Source organism: Helianthus annuus, chromosome 16 (assembly GCF_002127325.2).
Source record: "Helianthus annuus cultivar XRQ/B chromosome 16, HanXRQr2.0-SUNRISE, whole genome shotgun sequence".
Lineage (NCBI taxonomy): Eukaryota > Viridiplantae > Streptophyta > Magnoliopsida > Asterales > Asteraceae > Helianthus > Helianthus annuus.
In genome coordinates this window covers 55,121,443-55,135,406 of record NC_035448.2, presented here as the reverse complement: position 1 = coordinate 55,135,406, position 13,964 = coordinate 55,121,443, and positions in this window count along the sequence as shown.

Genomic DNA, 13,964 nt, shown 5'->3' with positions numbered 1-13,964 from the left:
CTTCTGGGATGACCCTTACTTATTTAGGGTAGGAGCGGATCGGATGATCCGGTGATGCGTGTATGGTGACGAGGCGAGGGATATTTTACGCCACAATCACGAGGGACCCACGGGAGGCCACCACGGAGCGAACAAAACGGCGAGGAAAGTGTTTGACGCCGGATTCTTTTGGCCGACTATTTTCCGTGATGCCCACGAGTGGGTGAGGTCCTGTGATGCTTGCCAGAGGTCGAGCAACATTTCTGCACGCCATGAGATGCCACAAAACGGCATCCAAATTTGTGAGGTTTTTGACGTGTGGGGGCTAGACTTCATGGGCCCCTTTCCGACCTCTTTTGGCAACCGCTACATCCTAGTCGCTGTTGATTACGTTTCAAAGTGGGCTGAAGCACAAGCTTTGCCCACTAATGATGCGAGGGTAGTGGTGCGATTTTTGAAAAAGCTGTTTGCTCGCTTTGGTGCCCCGAAGGCATTGATTAGTGACCGTGGGACGCATTTCTGTAATGCTCAGCTTGAGAAAGCATTGTCCCGATATGGTGTGCAACATCGATTCTCTACACCGTATCATCCGCAGACGAGCGGACAGGTCGAGGTTACTAATCGGGGTATCAAGCGGATTTTAGAGAAAACGGTTAATTCTAGCCGTAAGGATTGGTCCGAGAAATTGGACGATGCACTGTGGGCTTTTCGGACAGCCTACAAGACTCCTATAGGCACCACACCGTTTAAATTGGTCTATGGGAAGTCTTGTCATTTGCCTGTTGAACTCGAGCACAAAGCATACTGGGCTTTGAAGACAGTTAATCTTGACATGGCTGCTGCGGGTGAGAACAGGTTTGTGCAGATTCACGAGATTGAGGAGCTTAGGCACGATGCGTATGAAAGCTCCAAGCTGTACAAGGAACGTACTAAGACGCTCCATGATGCCTGCTTGAAGGACAAGAAAGAATTCCGAGTGGGTGATCGTGTGTTGTTGTACAATTCACGTCTTAAGTTGTTTCCTGGCAAGCTAAAATCTCGGTGGTCGGGTCCTTACACTGTACGATCAGTGTTTCCTTACGGGACCGTGGAGATAGGCCATGAGGACGGCCGGTTGTTTAAAGTCAACGGGCATAGGTTAAAGGCTTATGTTAGAGGGCCCGTTGACCCGAGTGAGGAGGTTGTTACCCTCCACCCCAAGAACAAATGAATTCGGGGTGGTGAGTCTAGCTGAAGACTCGTAAATGAACTTAGCATGTTTGTGTGTTTATTATTTTTGTTATTATTTTTGTGTGTGGTTGTCTATTTATTTTCAGGTTGCGGTTCGTTCTGGTCGCGAGGGATGTTAGAGCTTGTTGCCGGCTCTCAGGTATGTTAGTTCGGTTCTTTTTCTTGGTAGGAGATGCTTCGTGAGTGCCCCGGGTTCAAGGAGTTTGTCTATAAAGATGTTCACTTTCTACACCCTAAAAAAAAAATTTAAAATTCGAAAATTAGCACCACCATTAAAATCCTGGCACTACCAGAAAGTGTCAGCCACTTTTGCAGGCCAATAATAGAACACTTTGAATAAAATCAACCAACCACCACCAATTCTTCATAACTTCATCTTCCTCACTTGAACCCATTCAAAGCACTCACGGATCCTCTGCATCTCCTAGCTTCCTCCAAGAAATTCTTTCATCCCAACATCATTCCAGGTACGGATTCATCCTTTTTCTAGTTAGATTCATGTGTTTTGTTGTTGTGTTCTTCATGTTCTTCATGTTCTTCATAGTTAGTTCTTTAGGTTTTTAGGGCTTGGTCTAAATCACCCAATTCAAGCCCGTTTTTAGTGTTTTTTGTGTTGATTTGAACCACAATGGACCGATTTACAAAACCCCTAAACAAAAAGTTGAAAAAATCGGGGGTTTGGGGCTGTTCTGAGCGTTTTTCCGATCTGGGTTCCGTCACGCACGGTCATGCTTCCTGTGAGCACTCTCGTGATCTTCAAAAAATATTCATGAAATCTTCAAAAAATTTCCAGAAATTCAACGTGGCACGAGGGTGCCATATAGTGGCACGATCGTGCTCTTCATAGCAGCTTGCCGGATCTTCATAAATTCCTAGATCTTCAACGTGGCATGAGGGTGCCATATAGTGGCACGGTCGTGCTTCTTGCGAAATCGCTCAGAACAGTGCCGGTCATCGGTCAGGCACGAGGGTGCCAGTGGGTGGCACTACCGTGCTTCTCGCAAAAAGTGGTTCAAATCCGAGCCGTTTACGGCCGAGCACGATGGTGCCGTGGGATGGCACGGTCGTGCTCCTGGGGAATAAAAACCCAGACTTCATAATTTTCCCAGAAATCTTCATAATTTCACTGATTTACAGGTCTCGCACGGTAGTGCCATATGGTGGCACGACCGTGCCATGTTGTCCAGTCCTAAAATTTTTGCCTGTTTGTTTTGGTTGCTGATTAATCTTGTCTCAATCTTGCAGATGGATAACCCCTACTTGCAGTTCTCAAACAATGCCAGGGAAGGGTATTGTATTCCGAAAGTGGAACGATTATGGGCCCGACGACACCTTATCGAGCCCATGAGGAAGCTGCAGTTGGTGGATTTGGATTTGCTCGGACAGTCCGAGAGGTTCGATGATCTGATGACTCCCCCGTGGTCTCGTCTTTTTGAGATCGCGGAACCGCAATACGTGGAGCTAGTTATCGAGTTTCTCGCATCATTCCGATTCACTTTCCCATGTCCGGATGTCTACGACAAAAGTGCTGGTGTTAAATACCGGTTGGGAAGGGAATGGCATCACCAATCAATAAGTCGATTCGGGACGGTGTTGGGGTTGTACGAAGACGATGAAATAGACTCGGAACTGTTTCACGGGAGCCTACAGGATTGGGAGCCGGATGCAAACAAGGCAGCCTTTTGGGAGGAGATCACTGTGCCGGGTCGGATTTGGGACCCTCGTAGAGCCAAAGCTACATGGATACTTGACCCGCTACATAGAGTCATCGAGCGCGCCATTTTCCACGTGATCGGAGGTCGGGGTGATAGCACAGGGAACATCACCACTCGTGACCTCTTTCACCTACACTGCATCATCTCTGGTTCAAACTGCAACCTAGCGGTCAGCGTTGCAGAGTCGATATTTCGAGGCGTTGGTTCGACACCCACGTCACGGATTTGTGGAGGAGCCTTTGCAACTAAGCTTGCCAAATTTTATCGGGTTCGGTTAGACCACCTAACCGAAGCCTGTGACTACGGCCTTCTCGACTTGCAACAGCTGAACTCGATGCATCTTACCAGGAAAATGAACGGGATTCCGAAGCTCGTGGACCGAATGGGAAGAATTTGGGACCCGCTACCTGTAGTTGAGGAGGGTGGTGGTGATGGTGGTGATGATGGTGATGGCGGCGATCATGATGTGCATATGCACGATATCCCGGTTCAGGGGCAGCATGGGGGCGCTGGGGGAGCGGACCCCCACATGCAGGTTGGACATGTGATTCACGGGTTTGATAGCCCGAATTGGGATAACGTGTATGGTGGCTTTGGTGGTGGAGGTTATGCACAGGGTGGTTATGGCGCCTACGGTCCTTCCGAGCCGTCATAGTTGGACCTCTGGAGGCAGATGGACGGACTGGCATTGGACCAAGAAGAAGTGAGGCGAGATGTGGGTCTCATACGCGCGGAGCAACACCGGCAGGGCAACTATTTCTAGGAGTTGCACGAGCAGCACCGACGAAGCATGGATTGGTTGTTCGGTTCGCAGCAGCATATCGCGAACTCACTCAACCATCCATACACACAGCCGCCGCCACATTTTGCGTGTAGATCCAGGTTTGATCGCAGGGATGACACCGGTCCTTCGGGATCCGGTGGGAGGTTTTAGTCCCGCCCTCATCTCGTATTTGTATTACTATTTCGTGTTTGAGGGATGTGCCATTTTCCATCGTACGTACATCCCTCCGTTTTAGGTGTTAGTTTTTATCGCTTTTTTTTAGTGGTTAAATTAATAAACAAAGGCAAGGGAAGAAATGGGTTGGGTAAACTTCCTATGTGTGTGATCTTGTTTGCTACATGTGCAGTGTTGGGTTAAATGAGGTGTTGGCTTGGTGGAAGGGTTGGTAGTTCGTTGTGGATGCTCCTAGTTGTTTCATCTTGTTCCGCTTCTAGCTTCATGTTTCAGGGGAGTTTTCGTGTTCCTGCCTTCCTTTAGTTGTATTGAATTCGCAATTCTTTTGCTTATTCAATTTTTTGTTGTACATCGAGGGCGATGTACAATTCAAGTGTGGGGAGGTGGTCTATCGCTTGAGCTTTGTCGTTGTCATATATATATATACAAAAAAAAAGAAAAAAAGAAAAAAAAGAAAAAATAATAATAATAATAATAATAAATAAAATAAAATAATAATAATGCAAAACTCTCTTTTAACAATTTTTTTGGCATATAAATCAAATCAACATGAGTATCTAAATAAGCACTAAAATTTTTGATAAATAAAATTGGGTTGACACAAAAAGAGGGTCGCTCGTGTAAAAAAAAAAAAAAAAAAAAAAAAAAACCGTTAAGTAACTTGTTTTTTTTTTTTAAATTGAGCATGAGAAATCAAGCGATTGACCTACTTGTTTGCCTTGCATATTTACCCAATACGCCCGTTTCCGTGAGTTATTTTTGAGCCTTATAGCTTTAGATTATTTTTGCTCATGTTTTTGCGGGCAAAGATTGAGTGAGCCGGATAACTTTTGCGATTTAGAACTTGTGTTAGATATGCATTTCGAGGCCACAAAGCGAGAATACAAGCATAGAAGTGATTGAGGCATTAGGAAACCTTTTCATTTTAGCCATTTTCATTCACCTCCCTACCCGAATTATTCCCCTAGTTAAACCAATTTGAGCCTTTCCCGTTCGTTTCTTGAAAACCCCAAAACATTAGCCACTTAGCCAAATTAGCCTTTTATATTTTTAGCCCATTTTTGGTTGGAAGCCCGGTTCGGTTAATGATTAACTTGTAGCTTTTGTATAGTTCTTCTTAGTTGTTATATCCCTCATGTTCAAGAGTTTTTAACTAGGTAGACGTACTTAGTTCTCTCCAAAGCATGGGTTAGCTCTTGTTAAAAAAAAAAAAAAAACTAAAGAAATATAGTTGAAAAAGCCTTATCAAATGGCTTTGTTAGAGCGATTTTGGGAGAAAAAAGAAATACTTGTTGGTTAGCTCTCGGTTAGTTACTATTTAGTTGTATAGTTCTATTTTTCTTATGCTTCAAGTTAGTCAAACCGTCGGGTTACAACTATTTTAGCCACTTTTCAAAATCCTCTTCCACACCCTTAACCCAAGCCAAGCTACAACCCAACAAGACCTCATGATTTATGCTATATTTTCGCGGAGTGATTAGATTTGATCCTTCCACAAGCTTATGATATCGCATAGTTATCGTCTTGGCATCGAGTGTTCTAAACATACTCCATGAATTGTATGTGCACCTATATTAAGCCGAGTGTGTGTGAACATTGTGAGGATGCTTGGTGAATTGGTAGGGATTTCTAAGATGGACCATTGCTCATAATTTTACATATCTCTTTTCGGTTGTTTCTTTATATTGAGCACTCCTTGATTGTTTTGACCCAAGTTATTTGTTTGTGCTTATGAAATGCTAGTTGAGATGATTGCCATTTAGAGAGTTTTGTTGATTTTAGTTTGCTTGAGGACAAGCAAAGTTCAAGTGTGGGGATGTTTGATGTATAAGAATTTATACATCTTTTAAACGTCAAATACGCCCCGTTTATGCGAAAACTCTTTGTATTTTCATTGATTTTGGTACTCATTTGAGTTGTTTGTGAAAATACAGGTCTGGGCTTCGGCCCGGTGAAGAAACGGAAGCTTTTGGAGCAAAATGGAGCTAAAATGGTGCATTCCAGCAAACTGCCAGATGTGGCACTACCGTGCCAAACAGTGGCACGACCGTGCCAAGCCCTCCGACGTCGGCACTCTCATCCAGCACTAGCACATTTCGGCCAAAACATCGAAATGAGGAGACGCACGACCGTGCCAACCACTGGCACGACCGTGCCTGACCAAAATCAGCCCCTGATCAGCCCATTTCCGAGATCAGTTCAATCGTCATCGAGCACTATCGGCTCGCACGACCAGAGCATCTTCGAGCACGGTCATGCGACCTCGGGAACATTTGAGCGGGATTTTTCCAGAAATGGCAGCAAACAAGATTGACAGACGAAAAGTGACTCTGACACTTACCAAGCACGACCGTGTCAAAAGGTGGCATGGTAGTGCCAAACCCCCAGCAGTTTAAATACGAGTTTCTAGCTCATTTGCAAGGGAGTTGGAGCATTTTGGTGACTTTTTCTCTCAAGAATCTGGTCTTGGAAGCTTGTTGGAGCCAAGAGGAAGCTTTTAAGAGGATTTAATCACTTGAAGATCTACTCAAACACCATTTTTAATGTTGTCTTTAACTTGGTTAGCTTACTACATTATGAACAATTTATGTTTCTTTGTGCTTGATTTGGTATTCATGAGCCTTATGGGCTAAACATTTGTGTTGTCTAAACTATGTTGAAGCTTATGAATATATGATAATATGGAAGTAGATGTGATGATTGTTCTTGTTAATCTTCATGTTGTCACTTAGTCTTGTTCTTGGAGTTCATATGCATGCTTAAAGTTCTTGTTCTTGAATGCTTGCTCATAAGTATTTACATGTTGTGTTGGAAAGCCCATGTAGAGATTATGATTATTGAATCTTGTTAACTTGTTAGTATGATTCATAGCATGAAACTAGGAATGGTGAGTGCTAATGTGATATGAACAATGATTTGAGCTTGTGTGTGAATTCTTGCATCTAGATTTGGAAAGATCAAAAGTATGTTAGCTAGCATGACCATGCTTGTATGAATTCTATAGTTTGTGTTCATGTTATGTTGATGATTTAGGCCAAAGTTGTTAGCTAGCATGACCATGCTTGTGGTTCATATCAAGAACATGATGATAGTGCCAACTACTTAAAACCAAGTTAGGGTGATTAGTGTGTTTCTCATATTAGTTTTCCCTAATTTGTAGAGTTAGGAGTTTTGACAAACAAATAACTCATGATTAAAGATTAACATCAACTTAGCAAGTGAGCTTAAAAGAATAATTTTTAGGTGATTAGAATGTTAATTCATTTTTTAATTTTCCTAAGAATTATAGACTAGGAAGCCTTGATTGGGGACTTAGTTAAATCTAGAACTTGCATCATCACAAATCTTCCACCTTGTTGTCATATATTTGGTAGTGGAAACTTAGTTTAGGCAACCCTTTCTTAGATATTGTTCTTGTTAGAATTTTTAGTAGTTTATTTATTTGCAAGCTAAGTTAGAAAAATCAACCCAAACATTTGAAAAGGCTTTAAAGTAGCAAAAGTTTAGTGTCGAGACACCGCATCCACGGATTGATATCCGGTTCTTACCGATTAGCTATATTACCACCCAACGGGTACACTTGCCCTTTTGTGTGTGTAGTTAGTTTTTAGGTGAAAACCCATTTTTAAAACTAAATCTGTGTGAAGAAAAACTTAATTAAAAATATATATAATTCACGCACATCATATAATATCATAAAACTTTACCATCACCGCAATCAACCATAACATTTGACACCATGATTTTGATTAGTAAAGATGTTATGAAGAACCAAATGCAATACGAATGCTCTAGGGATATGTTGTATCGATTGTATTATTTAAATGAAACCGTCGATTTGATTTTAATGAGATATTTACTTTCCTTATTTATCTAGTTAGTTAGTTAATCTATTAATATAATCCATAATTAAAATAATAATCAAATTACCTTAATACCATTTTGATTAAAAAATCTAATTGCCACATGTCACATGTAGGAGGCTTGCTACACTTTGTAGGAAAAAATGGCTTTGTAGCCAACTCCTACTCTTATTATGGTAATGATGTTATATATATGTTATGTGTGATAATTTGATACATTATATATATACTCTTAAAACATAAAATTTTAAAGGGAAGTAAAAACAATATATGTAAAAGTTCTACTCCAACGGCCATATATAGTTATTTTTATAACTACAAACTCAAAATATACCGACCAACAACATCGGTATTCAAACGGGTCATATATAGTTGATTTTATTTATCATCACAAACTGAACATATACGACCAAACAACATCGGTATTCGAACATGTCATATGTAGATTTTTTTATCATCACAAACCGAACATATACCTCCAAAACAACGTCGGTAACGGTACCGTATTCGTTTTCATAGAATTCTCGACGTGGCGGTATAGAATTCATGGCACAAAAAGTAATATTCACAGTAAAGTCTTTTTTTTTGTTATCTGTTTTGGTTAAAATTACCGAAGCAATTTAGTGATCAAATTAGTTAAGTGAGGTAGTGTGCTAAAAAGTGTATTGAAAATATGCTTGTTTAGTTGTTTGGAAAAACAGTGTTCAGGATACGGCTCAGGATATCGAGCTGTATCTACGATCAAACAATGAGCAAAAAGTAAAGGGGTTGACACGAGATGTACGAGGAAAGCCCTTGATCAATCTAGATCGCCGGCATAAAACCTCGGGAGCTGACAATCGCAGCTGCCTAGTTCTTCTTATTGCTTCAAACTTCAGGATACAGTGCAGGATATTGACCAGATCGCTAAGTGTTACAATGATTTGTGTGAGAGTACAAGTTGCGAGAGAACAAGTGTGTAAGTGTAGTGAGTGTAGCTGTGATGTCCTATTCGATCTGGTATACCCATCTATTTATAGTAACGAAATGTAAACCAAAACTCCTATAAACATGGGATGCTCTGAATATTCCAAAGTGAACGTTGTAGGCCGAGTAATGCGGCTTCAACGGCTTCTTGTGAACGACTTGGACCGAGTCTTCAGTAGAAAAGGTCTTCATGAACGTTGCTAGCCTCTAACCCATGTGCCTGCACATAATCCGTTAGTAATCCTGAGGATACTATTCGGAATGTTACCAATATCCTGAATCAGCATCCCGGATGTGAACATGTATCATATAAACAAGATATAATTCAAGATAATTCTCAGGATATGGGCTCAGAATTTCACCCATAACAATTGTCCCAAAAAATGTTACCGTTAAGTATCCTGGTCACTAACGGTTATATTTTTTCCGGAGAAGGAGGCAATTAAGTGATAAGACCCATGATGTGACCGCTTGTAACCATTCAGTCTATATTTACTCATTGCTTCCTATATCTTCTCACTCTTATCTTCTTTTAACCATCACTGAAGAGAAAAAAGGTAAATATTTTCTCTCTCAACTCCATCTTCCTTATTCATCTTCCTCAATATTCCGGCAATAATATGACAAGGCAGACAAGATCCAGCTTCGGCGATTCCGCCCCCACATTTATCCACCAGAATATTCTCCAAGATCCGGAGAAAGAAATATGCACCTTTGATAGTGCACACTTGTCAGCCCTAAAAACCTCCGGCATCTTCCCAAAAGGGACGGTGTTCCGGCCATTTGATCGGGAAATCCGATCGGATATGGTTTCCGACGAGTGGTTGTGCTTCAATGCCTTCCCTTTTACCTTAGGGCTACAGTTTCCTTTCTCTGAGTTTATCACCGAGTTTTTTTAATCTCACCAAGATTTCTTTTAGTCAAACAATGCCAATGCTTTGGTGGGTCCTGTCTGTTCTTGATCAAATCAAGAATAACCATATCCCTGATCTTTCTGTTCATGACCTTCCTTTAGCATACCGGCTTAGATGTCATGGCTCTTGTCGGTTTTTGTTCTATTCCACTTCCAGCGACCCACTGATTCTCCGAGCCACCAGGAACGAAGAGGAATGGAAATCCAAGTTCTTTTTTGTAAAAAGAGATTCAATCCCTGGTGGGGCGGATTATCCGGTGAAATGGTTGAAAAAGGGTAGGACTTAGGGTTTTAGGACAATCCTGTCTTATATCCTGCCGCATATCTTGAACTGACTTTGTTATTTTTCTGTACATAGCCGATTTTAGGAAGCTTGCACCTCCCTTTGCTGAACCACAGAAGAGAATCGACACCATCAGACTCCTTCCTGAAGCTAAAAGAAGTTTTAACCCATCTCCACCGTCTCCAAGCCCTCTTTCCAGTGTAAACATGTCTGGTAAGGATCCTGTTCAATATCCTGCATACATGCTTTTATTTGAAATATTTAGGAAAGAATTTTTACTCCCTGTGTGCAGACTCCAGCAAAGTTCCAATCCTCCTTGACCTTGACGAACTTGACAGCTATCCTACTCCAGTTATGGTCAAGAAAGAGACACCTGCTGCCACCAGCTCCAAGCCACTGCCGACCCCTAAGGCTAACCCAAGGACCCGTGCTTCCACAGCAAAAAAGAGGAAGGGCTCCGAAATTAGTGTCCCGGGCTCCGAGGGGTTCTCCTATGATGAACTCAGCTTTTCTGACTCCTTAGAGCCAATGACATCCTTCCTCAACAAGGTAATATCCTGCATATATATCCTGACAGGATATCCTGATTAATATATTCTGACCCATACCTGAATTTAATGTGCAGGGCCTTCAGCATCTGCTCCACCTGTATAATGATGCCTGTGGTACTGTTGCACTCCACGAAGCCAGAATCAAACAGCTCGAAAGCACTGTTGCTGACCAAGGTGCCATTGCTGAAGCAAAGTCCCGGCATTACGAGAGCCTGATGAAGAAGGTCACCCAAGAGGCTGAGCTCAAACTTGCCACCGCAGAAATGGATCACGAGCAGGCCATGGTTTCTTTCCGAGAAGGATCAAGGCCTCTGCCATCGTCTCCTTGCTACAAGCTCGCATCAAGATGGCCTACGAGGCCAAGGAGACAGGCCTCGTGTGCCCAGCTTGGCCGGTTGACTCTTGGGTGGCCAAGCTGAAAGAGCTTGGAGGAAAAGCTGTGCCACTCCCTACAGAAGCTGGTGAGTCCTCTAAGTCAGCAGAGGTGGTGGATCAGGCTGGAGACAAGAAGGAAGCTGGAGCGGATGCTGGTGAGGATGCTGGGCAGGATGCTGGTGCTGAGAAGCCGGAGAAGGTTGGAGAGGATGCCGCTGTGTGAGGGCATTTGAGTGGGCGATGATGGATATTGATGCTTAGGCCGGAGCCCACTTTTTTTTAGATTTGATGGTTGTGGTCCCTTGAACAATTTACTTTTCTTGTCTATTAAACAATTTTAATTTCCTGCATGTAGACAATATGATGGCCAAAGGTGGAGGGATCCTGAGTTTCAGGACGAAGCCCTTGGTCATCAGTTAGTATGGTTTATTTTGAACACTTTTAACAATTGAAGGTGGAGTTATCTTGGGTTCCAAGACGAAGCCTTCATTTGTTAAGTAAATATGTTGGAAAACTAATCATGCTTTTGGTGGATGGGTCTCGGTTTGAGAGGAAGCCAAAAGCATAATCTTTTGCTATGTTAATAATATAACCCTTTTTTGGCTTTATTCCTTTCATTACATGAATTTTACTTATGAAAACTGTTTTGCTCGAAAACTCTTGGAAATATTATGGGAACATCATCTGAGAATATCCTGACAAGTATCCTAAGAGATATCCTGGTCAGGATATCATCACACAACTTAGAAAATTTAAGTCTTTTGAAAAAAGGAAAGATCATACCAAAGACTGTTGGAGAGTCAACTCCAATCTTCCATCTTAGGAATGTCCCCAGTGCACAGTTATAAACTTGGATCCAACCTCTAAATAGTATAATGTATGTCCCCTGTGTATGACACAGAAATGCAAAAGTATTCATGGTCTGGCTTGAACAAATTCCAAACACCTCGAGGCAAAAACCTTATTGTCCTGAAATGAATCCTCAACATATTGGGGTAAACCCTTAATATCCTGGGGATAAACCCTGAGTTTCGTGCGCTACAGGCGAGAGTGTATAAACTCCAAGTCTTAGAAAGGTAAAAACCTTTAAACCTTAGAGAGTATGAAAATACCCTTTCGTGAGAGAGGGTGATCAATCCTCATATACCTTCAGGATCCAGGATATAGCCAACAGTAGCGAAATTGTCAGCCACTTTTACATGAACTGGTCCCGCTACCTTGAACTATACCTAGATAACTTGCGCTCCAGGCGAGGTGTTTAAACCCAATTCGAAAGAAAGGTGAATACCTTTAAACCTTTGAAGGGATCGAGATCCCTTAAACGTGAGAGAGGGGGCCAATCCTCTAGTCTTCCGATTTGTCCCATATGCAAATCATGGAGCTATATCCTGGAGCATATGCTGCAAAACAACTATAAACTAAGGTGGGTGTTAGCCTGGCTAACACCCCTCCGATGCTTAAGTCATTATTGGGTTCAAGATAATACATAAATATATTTAAAAGAGATAGAGTACATACCATTTGTTATGGCTCATTTTCTAAGCATACATATCCTGACCAATATCCTGCCTTTGTTTGTTTATTTGTGACAGGATGCTGGAAGAGGATATTGCTAACATCTTGGGCGATATCCTGAGGTTTATTAATTAACCACGTGCAGGCTAAAGGCTGAGACTTGCTAACGGTCAAGAGGACTTCTTCTCCTCAGGACTCGGACGAGTTTGTTGAAGGAGAGACGTTTTGCCCGAAAGACCAGGTCTACAACGTTCTATGAAGGAATATTCGGTGGATCCCGGAAGTTTAGGATAGTTTGTTATTTTATCTTTACTATAAATAGATGGGGGCGGATCAGTTTAAGGCACACAATCTCCACTAACACTCTCGCATACTTTCACTTTCTAGCTCATTGCAAACAACACACTTGTATTCAAATTTCATTGTAACACTTAGTCGATCCGCACCACATCCTGCACTGTATCCTGATATTTGAAGCAATAGAAGAACAAGGCACCTGCGATTGTCAGCTCCCGAAGTTTTATGCCGGCGATCTAGATTGATCAAGGGCTTTCCTCGTACATCTCGTGTCATTTACTTTACTTTTTTGCTCATTGTTTGATCACAGATACGACTCTATATCCTGAGCCGTATCCTGAAACTGTTTTTGCAAATAACTCAATTGACATATTTTTGAACACATTCTCTTAGCACACTACCTCACTTAACTAATTTGATCACTTAATTGCTTCGGTAATTTTTGACCAAAACAATTTGGCGCCCACCGTGGGGCAAGTGGTTCTCTCTTTACTAAAAATTTTTGTCAAATCACTAATCAGTTTTCTATTTTCAAAACTTTTTGCCACATTGTCCATAATGGCCTCAAGATCAAACATGAGCTCCTCCACTGTGTCTGCTACAACTTCTGCTACTACTGGTCCGGTGCTTCCACCACCTCCTCCAAGGATGCAATCTTCTTCGCAACCTCAGGACATTATCCCTACTCGGAATGTTCAGAGATCTACTCCGATTTTGGCTTCTAATGATGAAATTCTAACCTTATTTGGGAGTGTGCAGGAACAAATGAGGCAGCAACAGGAAACAATCCAGATGCTGTTGAGGGAGATACAACTCCTGAAGTCCGGCTCGAGCAGACCTGCTGAGGATATCGTCACTCCATTACAGCCCGGAACTTTCAACTTTAGTTCAGCTGTGTATACTAAGGATAATAAGGTGGAATATTGTGCCCAGCCTTCCTCAGAATCATACTCCTGAAATACCCTCCTCGGTTAGGATGTCAACCGTGAGGAGCTCAGGATATGCTTCAGGATATGGGCAGAATCCTCCGACTGGTAACGTATCTAATAATAATAATGCTATTGCCACTAACAATGTTGGATCTTTACAGGATACAGCTGTAACGTCAGAATTATCCAGGGAGCTTCAGAAGCTAAAGGATATGATATCCAGTGTACCTGGGGTGGTGCAGCCAATTCCTGAAGTATCCCAGGATAGCCACAGGATATCTCGGTTCGTACGTCCGATATGTGATGCTGAAATCCCAAAAATATTTCAGACTCCGAACATGAAGCTTTACAACGGAACCACGGATCCTGAAGAGCATATTGCCCAATATA